This window comes from Panthera pardus, unplaced genomic scaffold (genome assembly GCF_024362965.1).
Source record: "Panthera pardus isolate Hobbes unplaced genomic scaffold, ASM2436296v1 HiC_scaffold_27, whole genome shotgun sequence".
In the NCBI taxonomy this organism is placed as follows: domain Eukaryota; kingdom Metazoa; phylum Chordata; class Mammalia; order Carnivora; family Felidae; genus Panthera; species Panthera pardus.
In genome coordinates, this window is record NW_026526843.1 from 45234926 (window position 1) to 45251213 (window position 16288).

Here is a 16288-nt window from a genome sequence, read left to right on the forward strand (position 1 = left end):
CTTCCAGTTTCAGTTTTGGTAGTTTATATGTTTCTAAGTATTTATCCATTTCTTCCAGATTGCCCAATTTGTTGGCATATAATTGCTCATAATATTGTCTTATAGTTGTTTGTATTTCTGTGGTGTTGGTTGTGATCTCCCTTCTTTCATCTGTGATTTTATTTTTTGAGTCCTTTCCTTTTTTGATAAGTCTGGATAAGAGTTTGTCAATTTTGTTAATTCATTTGAAGAGCCAGCTCCTACTTTTGTTGATCTAATCTACTTGTTTTATTTTTTTCAATATCATTTATTTTTGCTGTAATCGTTATTATTTCCCTTCTGCTGGTTTTGGGCTTTATTTGCTGTTCTTTTCCAGCTCCTTTAGGTGTAATGTTAGGTTATGTATTTGAGACATGTATTCCTTATTTAGGAAGGCCTGTGTTGCTATATATTTCCTTCTCACGACCACCTTCCTTGCATCCCAAAGTTTTAGACTGTCGTGTTTTCATTTTTATTGGTTTTCAGGTGTTTTTATTTATTCTTTTATTTCCTGGTTGACCCATTCATTCTTTAATAGGATGTTTTTTAATCCCCATGTATTGGCAGCTTTTCCAATTTTTTTCTGCTGTCTGACTTCAAGTTTCATATCATTGTGTTCAGAAAATATGCATGGTATGGTCTTAATCTTTTTGAACTTGTTTAGTGCTGATTTGTGACCCAGTATGTGATCTATTCTGGATAACGTTCCATGTGCACTCATAAATGATGTGTATTCTGCTCCTTTAGGGTGAAATTCTCTGAATATAACTATTAAGTCCATCAGGTCCAGTGTGTCACTCAAAGCCATTGTCTCCTATTTAATCTTCTGCTTAGATGATATATCCGTTGTTGTAAGTGGGGTGTTAAAGTCCCCTACTATTATTGTATTATTATTAATGTGTTTATTTAAGTTTGTTATTAATGGATTTATATACTTGGGTGCTTTCATGTTGGGGCATAAATATTTATTATTGTTAGATCCTCTTGTTGGATAGACCCCTTTATTATGGTATAGTGCCCTTCTTCATCTCTTGTTCCATTATTTGGTTTAAAATCTAGTTTGTCAGATGTAAATATGGCTACTCCAGTTTGTTTTTGACATCTATTAGCATGACAGATGATTGGCGCTGTGCTCCTTATTACAGTTAGTTTATGCTGCGGGGCAGGGGAGAAAAATGGTGCTCACTAATTCCTTTGTCTCCAGAGAGGCAATTCCACCTCTCTTAGATGCACTCCAAAAAGGGAAAACCATCTCCTTCAGTGTGCCCCAGGGGATCCTCAGATCGTGCAGTCTGTACCACAGAATCACTGCAGCACCTGCCAAGCTCCACACCTGCCATACCATGGACTTCTAAATCCCTAGTCTTTAATCCTCATGGTTGTAAAAGTCATGAAAATCAGCCCTCTCATTTTCCCAGTCAATGGCTTTGGGGAAGTATTTTCCTTATGCAATTCCCTGTTGCACTCCTCTTTTTATCCTTCCTCTCTCCATGACCTCACTGTCTGTAGCACCCTTGATTCACCTCTCCCCCAAATCACACTTCCATACCTTCTACCTTCCATGATGTGACCTCTTCTCTCTCTATAGTTGTACAGTTTGTTCTATCTGTCCTCAGATAGATTTCTTGGGTATTCAGAATGATTTGATATTTTATGTAGCTGAGTTCAAGGGACCTGGCAAGCGTAGGATCTTCCTACCACTCTGCCATCTTAGCTCTTTGATTCCAATTATTTTATTATGAACATATAATCATTTAAAATTTCTGGGAAAAAAAATAAAAGAATGTTAACCATTAAGCACACATTCCCAAGAGTAAAATTTTATTTTTCCACTGATTTGAGATGACATGTAAATTGTGGAGCCAACCTTTGGGGAACCCAGAGTTGTCTGACTCCAAAGATTATGTTCCTAACCACTAATGTAAACATTTATTCTGTTTTAGATATAATACCAGTAGATGGCACCTGTCTTATCCTAGGTCTTCTATTCAGCCAAACAGTGAGACCTCAAACTTTTGACATATATTCTAGGGTCCTGTGTAGCAAAGCCAATGTTAGGCTGTGTTTTTCTTTAGTTACCTTGTAGCTCCTAGCATTAAAAAATGTGCTTCTGTAATATGAATCTGGAAGGTTAATTAAAGGGACATGTCTATATGGAATGAAAAAAAAAATGAGGTGATAAACTTCTTCTACTGTCCAAATCTCCACAGTGTAGTATTTAATACACACAAATGGAGGGATTATATCCTTTCTTTTCCTTAGCCCCATATAGTGGAGATGAGAGTGACTCCTGAACCAAGGGCTATCTCTATCCTTCTCAGTCTCTGCCTCTTGCCTGTCAACTTCTCTCCCAGCTTTGATAATTTTAAGTGAGTGAGTGTGTGTGTTGTGGCATCTATGGAGGGGTATAGGAAGATATAGACTGAAGATGGTTGTTAGATGAGCTCTCAGAGGGGAAAATGAGAAGGGGAATATATGACAAACCCACAGCCTTAACTTGTAAATAACAAAAATTGGGACTACTTGTGTGATAGTGACTATTCTTCCACATCTTCACCAAAATGACCATCACCAATTTTTAAAAATTATACTTTACCAGTCCTAAAGATCAAAAAATCATTTCTCATTGCTTACATAATTCTCTTTAATGGTTGTCTAAAATTCCATTTTTCATTTACATGTGCCTTAATAATTTAAGAAATTTCTCCTTCTGAATACTTTGTTTCTTTCTATAAATTTCCTGCTTTAGCAATGGTCTCTTAAACCTTTTTAGAGTCAAGTTCTATTGAAAAAGAACACGGTTTATGTCTAGGTTGAATGGGCTCAATTAATCTCTTCTTGCCCTCCATATGCCCCTACAAAATCACAAAACAAAAATCTTATGTGAAAATCCATGAATACCTTAATGGCAAAAAAGCTGAGCAATGGGCACATGAGTCTGGAGCTCCTCTACTGGTGCCACTGTCAGAAACATGTACCAGGATGTGTATACGTGTGACCTCTGGGAACTCTTAATGAGAGTGTAGGTGCCTTGAATAGGGTTTCTCAACCTCTGCACTTTTTACACTTTGAATTATATAATTCTTTGTTGTGAGGGCTGTGTGCACTGTAGAAAGTTAATCAGCATCTCTGGCCTCTACCTACTAAATGCTCATAGCACAATTTTCACTCCCAATTGTGATAACCAAAGATGTCCCCAGACATTTCCAAATATCCCTTGGGAGTGGAGTGAGAATCAACCTTTTTTGGGCAGCCATCAATGCTATAACTGTGATTTAGAAATGGTGCCAGGAGAGGAGAGAAAACTTATTCAAGTCCTCAGAATCAGTGATGAATCTGGCACTGGGGCAAAGATCTCCTAACTTTCCTTCCATTATTCTTCCCAGCAGACCTTTTTATCATACCGTTTGTTCTTCTGTAATTTATACCCAAATGGCTCAAAAACAGTTACAGACATCCAGTTCAGATGTATCTCTGACCTATTCTAAAAGGAAAAAATTAAAATAAAGTAAAAATAAGATAAGAAAGCACACAAAACGTTTGGAAGGAATACAATTAATCATGAAGCCACATGAAAGTTTTTCTGGTTCTTTTTAGGTCTTAGTTTCTTCTTTTATAAATTGTGGCTAATAACATCTGCCACAAAGAAGCATTGTAAGAAATACATCTGGTAACAACTGCATTGGGGCACCTGGGTGGCTCAGTTGGTTAAGTATCTGACTCCTGATTTCAGCTCAGGTCATGATCTCCCAGTTCGTGAATTTGAGCTCTGCATTGGGCTTTGTGATGATAGGGTGGAGCTTGCTTGCGATTCCCCTTCTCTCCCTCTCTCTGCTCTTCCCATGCTCATTCTCTCTCTCCCTCAATAAATAAATAAACTTAAAAAAATACTGTTTAAAAAATCAAATGCAAAAAATCAAATGCAGACACTCAGTAAAAGTGAGTTCCCATGGTTCCCTGAGGGCAGGAATTCTCCAGTCAGATACAATTTGTCATTCAATTAAGTGTAACAAAAATAATTACTGTATTATTGAGCTCATCCAAACAGAGCTTGATGATATCTGCAGTGTAATTTGAAACTAATTACTTGGAAGTCACTGCTTTTTTCCCCATCTAAGAACTCAAAGTGCTTTCCCAGATGGGATCTCATGAAGCTCCCTGAAATCCTTAGATGACAATTAGGTCAGTAGTGGAGAAATGACACATTTGAAGATAACAGTACAAAGGAGGAAGGCAGGAGCAAAACTGTATTGGAGTAAGAAATAATACACAATGGTAATGCAATCCACAGGAAGAAATGAAGAGAATCAAAAACGACAATTAAGAAGGCTAATACAAAGGACTCATATATACTTTTTCTTTCTTCTCTCAGCTTCTTTAAAGACATAAAATTATGTAATTATCATTACTAAATTGTTTGGTTTGTGATATATATATATATATATATATATGGAATATGCATAAAAATTATGACACAAAAGGTAGAGGAAGGAATATAGCAATACAGGACTAATGTTTATATATCTCACTGAAATTAGTATAAATCTAAAGTAGATTCCTATAAGTTAAGATGTATATTGTAGGCACTAAGTCAACCACTAAGAAAACAACTAAAAATATAATGATAAAATCATAGAGAAATTTAAATGTTTCACTAGTGAAATATTTAAATATTGAAAGTATTTGAATATTAAAAATATTCACTTAATGCAAAATAAAACAATAAAGGATGAAAAATGGAACAAAAAATACATGAGACATACATCAAAAGTAAATTGACAGACATAAATCCTACCATTTAATTACACTAAATGTGAATGGATTAAACAATCCAATCAATCTAATCAAAAGGAAAAGATTGTCAAACTGGATGAAAAACACAATTCAATGATATTCTGCCTATAGGAAACACAATTTGGATTTAAAAATACAAATAGATTTATGTAAGTGGGTTGATAAAGATAGTATCGACCAAATAGCAACCATAAGAGAGTTGAAGTGGCTATACAAAATATCAAATAAGATAGACTTAAAAGACACACAAAAGTGTTATTAGAGATAAAAAGGGGAATTTTATAATGATAAAAGGGTCAATATAAGATATAACAATGATAAACATATGGGCACCTATCAGCACATTCCTAAATATCATAGGTACAATAATGGTACCTGTATCATAGGTACAATAATGGCTTCCCAAAGATGCCCTCATCCTAAAATCCAAAACCTGTGAATGTGTTACCTGATATGGCAAAATTTACTCTTTAGATGTGATTAAGGATTCTGAAATAGGAAGATTATCCTGAATTACCCAGATGTGTCCAATGTAATCACAAGGATTATTATAAAAGGAAGGAGGAGGTCAGAAAAGGAAATGTGACAACAGGAACAGAAGTTGGAATCATGTGCCCACAAGCTTGGGAATAGAAGAAGCTCCTAAAAGCTGGAAAAGGCAAAAAAAAAAATTCTTTCCTACAGCCTTCAAAAGGAGAAAAGCCCTGCCATCGCCTTGATTTTAGCTCAGTGAAACTGATGTCAGTCATCTGACCTCCAAAACCATAAGATGGTAAATATGTGTGGTAAACCACTAACATTGTGGTGATGTTTTACAGCAACAGGAGGAAACTAAAACACACATGAAATAAAAATTGGCAAAAGGGGGAGAAACAAATAATTATACAGTAATAGTTGGAGACTTCAATACTAAACTTTCCATAATGAATAGAAAAGCTAGGCCTAAGGTCAAGGAAATGGAGTACTTGAACCCAATAATCCAAATATATCAAAAATATTTAAATAGACCTACTGAGCCCAGATTGCCCACAATTCAATAGTAAAGAGTAAGCAACTTCCCCTACTCCCCACTCCATCAGAAAACTTATTCTGTAATATATATCACAGAAGTGTCCCTGAGTATAATGTACATTAGTGTGTTTCTTTTCCTTTTAACATTCTCAAATGCTTTCTATGACAAAGTAGTAATACTGATATTAAAATAAAATCTTTCATAAATAAGAGAGAAGATGGAATGGGAAATGGGAAAGAAACAGATGCTGCCCATCTGTATGTTTCAGTACTGTGTTGGTATCAGCATTTCCTTTTACAGATTATAACAGTGATACTCAAAGAGATTAATTACATGTGCCAATGTCAGACAACTACTAACAGAAACAGCTGGTATCATAATCCCCATGCTTTATTGAAAGGACCGTGTTTGAAACCAGGCACTCCACCTCTTCTTTAGATGAATTATGTAGAGAAACAGGAACTCCCATACACAATTGGTTGGATTGTAACCTAGTACATCAACTTTACAGAGCGATTTTATCTAGCAGATTGTACTTATCTTGCTTTGGTTTTCTTTTTCAACATTACTTTGGCTATTAGAAGTCTTTTGTGGTTCCATACCAATTTAGAATTGTTTGTTCTAGCTTTCAGAAGAATGCTGGTGCAATTTTTATTGGGATTGCATTGAATGTATAGATTGCTTTCATAGTGTTGAAATTTTAGCAATATTTATTCCTCCAGTCCGTGAGCATGGAATGTTTTTCCATTTCTTTGTGTCTTCTTCAATATCCTTCATAAGCTTTCTATAATTTTAAGCATACAGATATTTTACATCTTTAGTTAGATTCATTCCTAGGTATTTTATGGTTCTTGGTACAATTGTAAATGGGATCAGTTTCTTTCATTTTCTTTCTGTTGCTTCATTATTGGTGTATAATAATTCAACCAGTTTCTGTACTTTGATTTTGTACCCTACAACTTTGCTGAATTCATGTATCAGTTCTACCAGTCTTTCAGTGGAGTCTTTTGGGTTTTCCATTTAGAATATGACGCCATCTGCAAAAAGTGAAAGTTTGACTTCTTTGCCAATTTTCATGCCTTTTATTTAATTTTGTTTTCTGATTGTTGATGCTAGGACTTCCAACACTATGTTAAACAACAGTGGTGAGAGTGGACATCCCTGTCGTGTTCCTGATCTCAGGGGGAAAGCTCTCAGTTTTTCCCCCATTGAGGATGATGTTAGCTGTGGGTTTTTCATATATGGCTTTTATGATGTTTAAGTATGTTTCTTCTATCCCAACTTTCTTGAGGGTTTTTATTAAGAAAGGATGCTGAACTTTGTCAAATGCTTTTTCTGCATCGATTGATAGGATCATATGGTTCTTATCCTTTCTTTTATTGATATGATGTATCACATTGATTGATTTGTGAATTTGAACCAGCCCTGCAGTCCAGGAATAAATCCCACTTGATCATGGTGAATAATTCTTTTTATAGGCTGTTGAGTTCTATTTGCTAGTATGTTGTTGAGAATTTTTGCATCCATGTTCATCAGGGATATTGGCGTGTAATTCTCCCTTTTTGTGGGGTCTCTGTCTGGTTTTGGAATCACAGTAATGCTGGCTTCATAGAATGAGTCCAGAAATTTTCCTTCCGTTTCTATTTTTTGGAACAGCTTGAGAAGGATAGGTATTAACTCTGCTTTAAATGTCTGGTAGAATTGCCCAGAGAAGCCATCTGGTCAAGGACTCTTATTTGTTGGGAGATTTTTGATCACTGATTCAATTTCTTCACTAGTTATGGGTCTGTTCAAATTTTCTATTTCTTCCCATTTGAGTTTTGGTAGTGTGTGGGTGTTTAGGAATTTGTCCATTTCTTCCAGGTTGTCCAGTTTGTTAGCATATACTTTTTCAGAGTATTCCCTAATAATTGCTTGTGTTTCTGAGAGATTGGTTGAAATAAATCCATTTTCATTCGTGATTTTATCTACTTGGGTCCTCTCTCTATTCTTTTTGAGAAGCCTGGCTAGGGATTTATCAATTTTTATTTTTTCAAAAACCCAACTCTTCATTTCATTGATCTGTTCTACTGCTTTTATGGATTCTATGTTGTATATTTTTGCTCTGATCTTTATTATTTCTCTTCTGCTGGGTTTTGGATTTTGTTGTTGTTCTGCTTCTAGTTCCTTAAAGTGTGCTGTTAGATTTTGTATTTGGGATTTTTCTTGTTTCTTGAGATAGACCTGGATTCCAATGTACTTTCCCCTTAGTACTGCCTTTGATGCTTCCCAAAGGGTATGGATTGCTGTGTTTTAATTTTCATTTGTTTCCATATTTTTTTAATTTATTTTTTAATTGTCTGGTGGGCCCATTAGTTCTTTAGTAAGATGTTCTTTAACCTCCATGCATTTGGAGGTTTTCCAAAGTTTTTCCTGTGTTTGATTTCAAGTTCATGCCACTGTGATCTGAAAGTATGCATGGTATGATCTCAATTCATTTGTATTTATTTATGGATGTTTTGTGACCCAGTATATGACCTATCTTGGATAATGTTCCACATGCACTTGAGAAGAAAGGATATTCTGTTGCTTTGGGATGCAGAGTTCTAAATATATCTGTCAAGTCGATCTGGTCCAATGTATCATTCAGGGCCCTTGTTTCTTTATTGATCCCGTAGTCTAGATGATCTATCCATTGTTGTAACTGGGGTATTAAAATCCCCTGCGATGATCACATTCTTATCAGTAAGGTTGCTTATGTTTGTGATTAATTGTTTTATATATTTGGGGGATCCCGTATTCGGCACATAGACATTTATAATTGTTAGCTCTTCCTGATGGATAGACCCTGTAATTATTATATAATGCCCTTCTTCATCTCTCATTACAGCCTTTAATTTAATGTCTAGTTTGTATGATATAAGTATGGCTACTCCAGCTTTCTTTTGACTTCCAGTAGCATGATAAATAGTTCTCCATCCCCTCACTTTCAATCTGAAGGTATCCTCAGGTCTAAAATGAGTCTCTTGTAGACAGCAAATAGATGGGTCTTGTTTTTTTTTATCCATTCTGATACCCTATGTCTTTTGGTTGGAACATTTAGTCCATTTACATTCAGTGTTATTATAGAAAGATACGGGTTTACAGTCATTGTGATGTCTGTAGGTTTCATGCTTGTAGTGATGTCTCTGGTACTTTGTGGTCCTTGACACATTTCAGTCACAAAGTCCCCCTTAGGATCTCTTGTAGGGATGGTTTAGTGGTGATGAATTCCTTCAGTTTTTGTTTGGGAAACTCTCTCCTATTCTCCTATTCTAAATGATAGACTTGCTGGATAAAGGATTCTCGGCTGCATATTTTTTCCTGTTCATCACACTGAAGATTTCCTGCTATTCCTTTCTGGCCTGCCAAGTTTCAGTAGATAGGTCTGCCATTAGTCTTATGGGTCTCCCTTTATAAGTTAGGGCCTGTTCATCCCTAGCTGCTTTCAGAATTCTCTCTTTATCCTTGTATTTTACCAGTTTCACTATGATATGTCATGCAGAAGATCGATTCAAGTTACATCTGAAAGGAGTTCTCTGTGCCTCTTGGATTTCAATGCCTGTTTCCTTCCCCAGATCAGAGAAGTTCTCAGGTATGATTTGTTCAAGTACACCTTTGACCCCTCTCTCTTCTTCTTCTGGAACTCCTATGATATGGATATTGTTCTATTTCATTGAATGACTTAGTTCTCTAATTCTCTCCTTGTTATCCAGAATTTTTTTTATTATTCCTTTTCTCAGCTTCATATTTTTCCATAATTTTATCTTCTATTTCACCTATTTTCTCTTCTGCCTCTTCAATTCTCGATGTCATCACCTCTAGTTTATTTTGCATTTCATTTACAGCATTTTTAATTATCATGACTATTTTTCAGTTCCTTTATCACTGCAGCAATAGATTTCCTGCTGCCTCCTTGTTTTTTTCAAGTCCAGTGATAAATCTTATGACTATTATTCTAAATTCTTGTTCAGTTATATTGTTTATATCTGTTTTGAGCAATTCTTTAGCTGTCATTACTTCCTGGAATTTCTTTTGAGGATAATTCTTCTGTTTCATAATTTTGGCTAGTTTTCTGTCCCTTATGTGTTTTAAAAGTTGTTATGTGCCGTGCTTCTGAGAACTACTATATTAAAGACAGGTCATACACTGTCCAGGGCCTGGCCCTTCAGGAGGTGTTTTTTGGAGAGTGTTACTTGCTTTATGTTGTTGTGACTTTGGTTATTTTATCTCCCTATTCATAGTGATGATTTGGACCCTCCACCAGGTGCTTTGATTTGTTTGTTGAAGTAGTCCTGGAAAGGAAAACAGACAAACAAACAAAAACACAAAAAAATCAAAAACAGAAAACCAGAAATACCAGCTACAAGTAAACAATAGGGTGGAAGCGGTGCTGATGCAAGAAGTCTTACCCCATACAAAGAGAGAAATGACAGGGGTGGGGAAAAAGAAAAAATAAAAATTGACCAGAGAAACTATAGGCTTAATCCAGAGAGAGAGAAAGGAAAATAAAGAATGTGGCAAGGAAAAATAAAAGAAGCTAAAGTTGTTCAGAGAAACTATATGGCTTAATCCAGAGGGAGAGAAATGAAAATAAAGAAGGGGGCGGGGAAAAAGAAAAGAAGATAAAACTGGCCAGAATGAGAAACTATATGGCTTAATCCAGAGAGAGAGAAAGGAAAATAAGGAAGGAGCTGTAGAACATGTATCAAGAGAATGGATTAAATATATCTGCTTAAACAGACCAACAACCAGAGTAACCAGACTAGAGGAGGGAAGAGATAAGAAGGAGAAAAGGAAGGAAGAATATATCTATACAATAAGAATTGTCTGATAATTAAACCAGGAAATAAAACAGCACTGGTCTGGAGGAGGGGCTGTCTGGTTCATCATCATCAATCCCCCTACAGTAGATATGCGGTTACCAGGTGTGGAGGGGCATGGTTCGGTGTAGGCAGTCTGCTTCCACTGTGAGTGCACTATTACCTGAAGTACCCTACCTATGGCCTGTCAGTTTGTCTCTGTGGGTCCTGGAAGCAACTCTTCCTCTTTTCCTCCCAGACTCTTGGGGTTCAAAGTCCTTTGGCCTCAACATGGCTTTGTTTGAGAGAGGAGGGAGCTTTGGATCCCCCTACTTTTCTGCCATGTTGGCCCCGCCCTCCAACCCCTTCCTTCTGAGGAACTGCGGCTTTGACTGGATCAGATCCTCTGAGTGAGGGTCTCATTGAGCAATGGTCAGGTTCTGTCCTGTCCCCAGGAATGTTCACAAGATTGTGCTGCTGCAGGTGCCCAGAGACTGCAGCTGGGTGCCAGCCCACCCCAGAGAAACCTCATACAGTCTTGTAGCAGCAGCATTTCTGGGTTTATGGAAAATCACAACACACATCTAGTGCCAGACTTCCCCCTTAACATCCTTGTTCCAGCACCAGCAAATGTGGTTGTTCTCCGGGGTCTGCTGGGACCTTTGTCTGTGGGGTGGCTACACAGTCTGTACCAAATGTCCTCCCTGCCAGGGAACCGCCACTCCCTGTGTGGCCCATGGACCCTTCAGTCCTCACTCTCCACTCTTAGGAATTCACCCTTCCCACAAGAGCACCACCAAGTATTGAGCTGTGGAGCCTCAGACTCTGAGATCCCCCTGTTTATAGAGTCTTGATGGAATTTAAACCCTCTCATTTCTCCTTTCTCCTTTCTCTTTTCTCCTTTCTCCCTTTTTTTTGTTCAGTCCCTGTGGCTGTTTCCACTTTTCCACTTTCTCTCCAGGTGTTTATGGGGGGGGGATGCTTTTCCCATACTTTTCCCCCATCGCCATCCTCTCTCTGCAAGGAAAAATAGCTCCCGGCCCTCCATGGCTTCTCTTTCCCCCAGTTCACCTCTCCACGCTGCGTTCCTGCCAAGTTCTGTGGTTCAGGTTGTGCAGATTGTTGTGTTAATCCTCAGATCAGGTTTCTAGGTGTGAAATATGGTTTAGTGTTGATCTGGCTGCATTTCAACAGTGAGAGACACAAAAAAACTTCCATGCTGTTCCATCATCTTGGCCCCTCCCAAGTTTATTATTTTTTTCTTTTGTAATGTAATATCACATGATATGAGAAAAAATTAATTTTACAGAGAACAGTTTTCAGTTCACCCAGCCCTATTTTTTAACAATATATCTCATGGAAAACACCATCACACACTGCACATATATGTGGAATACAGTAAATCCACCCGTATTATGCTTCCATGTAATGATTGGGAATTCTAATAATATTTGTAAAGTAAATGAATATTTACTGATCATTTACAACTATCATGCACCTTACTGACTCTTTTCCAATTATTATCTCATTTAATCTTCACTAAAGTCATGCTTCTCCCCATTTTAGAAATGCTGGTATGGGGATTCAGAACAAAAGGAGGTCTTGCAAAATATGCCTAATGATACCTAGGTTCAAACTCCAGTTTATTCAGCATCAAAGCCTGTGCCCCTGATTACAGGGTTAAGTTATATTAAATACAACTCTGTGTTAGGGCTGATAACATTACAGGAGAAGCAACTCATCCAAACTCCTGTGGCTCATGATGGGTACACTGGGGCTTTGAGACCTCAGGTGTTCTGACTACAATATTTTGTTCAACAGGCCCTTTATTAAGTGTTGTTCCCCCTGAATGTCTCTACCTAGAGTTCAATGAAAATCTGCTTTTCCCACATGCAACCTACAAGGTACAGAGACAAGGAAAGACACTTAACATGAAATCCATCCTGTTAATGTACCTAAAAGAAGATTTTTTTTAAAAAGACATAAAAAAAAGATTGCACATGGGATGCAAAAGTAGGGACATAATAATTTTCCTCCATTATCTGAACTCAATCAGGGAATACATCCTAAAACACAGAAATGGCATCGAAGCTAATATGTTGTATAAGAGTGTGTATATTTGATTCCTGGTGCTACATTCCAGATGCTAGTCTATGACATATATACTTTTTGTTTGGGGTCAAAGTCATCTCTTTCATGAGAAGGAGGATGAGGGTAGGGAAAGGACAAGAACTTGTTGAAGTCCTATTATATAGCACCCCAGATTCCTATTTCTTCACAATATACCCATGAAGAAGGCAATATTACTTCTGTTTTTACAGATGATGAGATCCAAGCTCTGAAAGGTTCATACTCTCCAGGGTCAAACATCTGTGAGTGACTAGAATGAGTATCAGTCTCTTGTACATTCCACAGGACACTCAAGAAACTCAGGAAACTCAGTTTTATACAGTGTGCTTTCTGGCTTAAGGGCTATTAAGTTTAAATATCACCTTGGTGATGAAGATGACGGTGGAGATGGAATCTTGCCATTTGGAAACACATCTGGGGCCAAGGGGTTGTCTGGTTCCTGAGAAACGGGAGATCAGGCACAAACGGAGATGTTCTTTCCTGAAATAAAACTAGAAGAGACAGAGAAAAGTCACAGGACTTCTTTAAGCAAGAGGAATTTTACATTTTATATGCCTTAATCTTAACAACTATCAAATTATCTATGATTATTCTCATTACTCAGATCTGATTTTAAGAGTAAGGAGATGGTTAAGTAGCTACTCTATGATCCAACAATTGCATTACTAGGTATTTACCCAAAGAATACAAAAATACTAATACAAAGGGCTACATGCAACCTGATGTTTATAGCAGCGTTATCTACAATAGCCAAATTATGGAAACAACCCATCATTGTCCATTGACTGATGAATGGACAAGGAAGATGTGGCATATATACAACGGAATATTATTCAGTCAAAAAAAGAATGAAATCTTGCCATTTACAATGACATGGATGGAGCTAGAGAGCATTATGATAAGTGAAATAAGACAGTGAGAGAAAGATAAATGCTATACGATTTCACTCATATGTGGAATTTAGGAAACAAAACAAATGATTGAAGAGATAAGAGAGAGGCAAAGCAAGAAACAGACTTAACTATAGAGGACAAACTGAGGGTTGCTGGAGGAGTGGTGAGTCAAGAGATGGGTTAAGTGGGTGATGGATATTAAGGAGGACACTTATTGTGGTGAGCACTGGGTGTTGTATATACGTGATGAATCACTAAGCTCTATACCTGAAACTAATATTACACTGTATGTTAACTAACTGGAATTAAAAAAAAATTAACTAAATCAGGGAAACAGTCCCATAAATTCCTGTGCATAAGCTAAAGTTGGAATTGCTCTAAAACTTTTCCATTGAAGTCTGAAGCTTCCAGGGCTCTAAATGCTCAAATCTCCCTGAGCAATTAATGATGGCTAGGGTATTGCTCAATTTATATTACAATGATCTGTATTGTGTTAAAATCAATGAATAAATTAAAACATCTTCTGTTTTGTAAAATAAGTAACAGTTGATTGAAAATCCAAAAGAAAATATTTGTAAACAATGTAGAGCTAATATCCATAGTTCATGAAGCATGCTTATTATTAAACAGAGACAGCCAGATGATAACAACAGAGTATTCATGTAAAAAATAATCAGTATTTATACCTAGTAAATAATTGCAAGTATTCCAAAACACATTAGCTAACAAAATGCAAATTAAAATAATAAAAAATATGCAAGAAATTTCAATATTGAAAAACAATGTGTGAATGTGAATAGATATTTATGTACATGTAAATACAAAATACACTAACATTTATAGAGAAACACATGTATAGAGACAAGGAAAGACACTAGGAACACACATCAATTGACAGATGACAACTTTTAGGGTGGGAGTGGAGATCAGGCAAGTGGGGGATGCAGGATAATTTTATTTTATAACTAACTATACATTTATATATTGCTTTCAATACTATAATTAGGGAAGTCATTGAAATAAAATTTCAAACCAAAAAATAAAATGCTTTAAAGAGGTATTCATGAAGCTATTGCTTTAGAAATACACTTAAACGTACATTTTATGAAGAAGCAAATTTAACAAATTTATCTGAAAACAGGTATTTATGTGTATTTTTTCTTGTTGTTTAATTTAAATTTGAGTTAGTTAACATACAGTTCAATATTGATTTCAAGAGTTGAATTTAGTGGTTCATCACTTACATACAGAACCCAGTGCTCATGACAAGTGCCCTCCTCAGTACGCATCACCCATCTATCCCATCTCCAACCCACCTCCTTCCATCAATCCATAGTTTGTTCTCTATTATTAAGAGTCTCTTGTGGTTTGTTTCCCTCTCTTCTCTCCCCCCGCTTCCCTTATGTTCATCTGTTTTGTTTCTTAAATTCGTCATATGAGTGAAACCATAGGGTATTTGTCTTTCTCTGATTTATTTTGCTTGGCATAATACATTCTAGCTCCTTCCACATCATTGCAAATGGCAAGATTTCGTTCTTTTTGAAGGCTGAGTAATATTCCATTGTAAATATACACCTCATCTTCTTTATCCATTCATCAGTTGATGGACATTTGGATTCTCTCCATAGTTTGGCTATTGCTGATAATACTGCTATAAAACATTGGGGTGCATGTATACCTTAGAATCTGTATTTTTGTATCCTTTGGTTAATACCTAATAGTGCAAATGCTGGATCCTAGGGGTATTTCTATCTTTATTTTCTTGAGGAACCTCCATATTTTTCTCCAGAGTGGCTGCACCATTTTGCATTCCCAGCAACAGTGCAAGAGGGTTCCCTTTTCTCTGCATCCTTGCCAACACCTGTTTTTTTCTTGTGTTGTTAATTTTAGCCACTCTGACAGGTGTGAAGTGATAATTTATCACCGTTTTGATTTCTATTTTCCTGATGATGAGTGATGTTGAGCACCTTTTCATGTGTCTGTTAACCATCTGGAATGTCTTCTTTGGAAAAGTGTCTATTCATATCTTCGGCCCATTTCTTCCCTTGGTTATTTGTTTTTTGGGGGTTGAGTTCGATAAGTTCTTTGTAGATTTTGGATTCTAATCCTTTATAAGATATATCATTTGCAACTATCTTCCCACTCCATAGGCTGCCTTTTAGATTTGTTGATTGTTTCCTTTGCTATGCAGAAGATTTTTGCCTTAATGAAGTCCCAATAGTTCATGCTTGCTTTTGTTTCCCTTGCCCTCAGCAACATGTCTATTAAGAACTTGCTGTGGTCGAGGTCAGAGTTGTTGCCTGTGTTTTCCACTAGGATTTTAGTGGTTTCCTCTCTCTCATTTAGGTCTTTCATCCATTTTGAATTTATTTTTGTGGATGGTGTAAGTGATCCAGTTTCATTCTTCTGCATATCGCCATCCAGTTTTTCCAACACCATTTATTGAAGAGACTGTCTTTTTTCCATTGGATATTCTTTCCTGCTTTGTCAAAGATTAGTTGACCATATAGTTGTGGGTCCATTTCTGGGTTTTATATTCTGTTCCATTGATCTATGTGTTTGTTTTTGTGCCAGTACCATACTATCTTGATGAAGGCAGCTTTGTAATATAGCTTAAAATC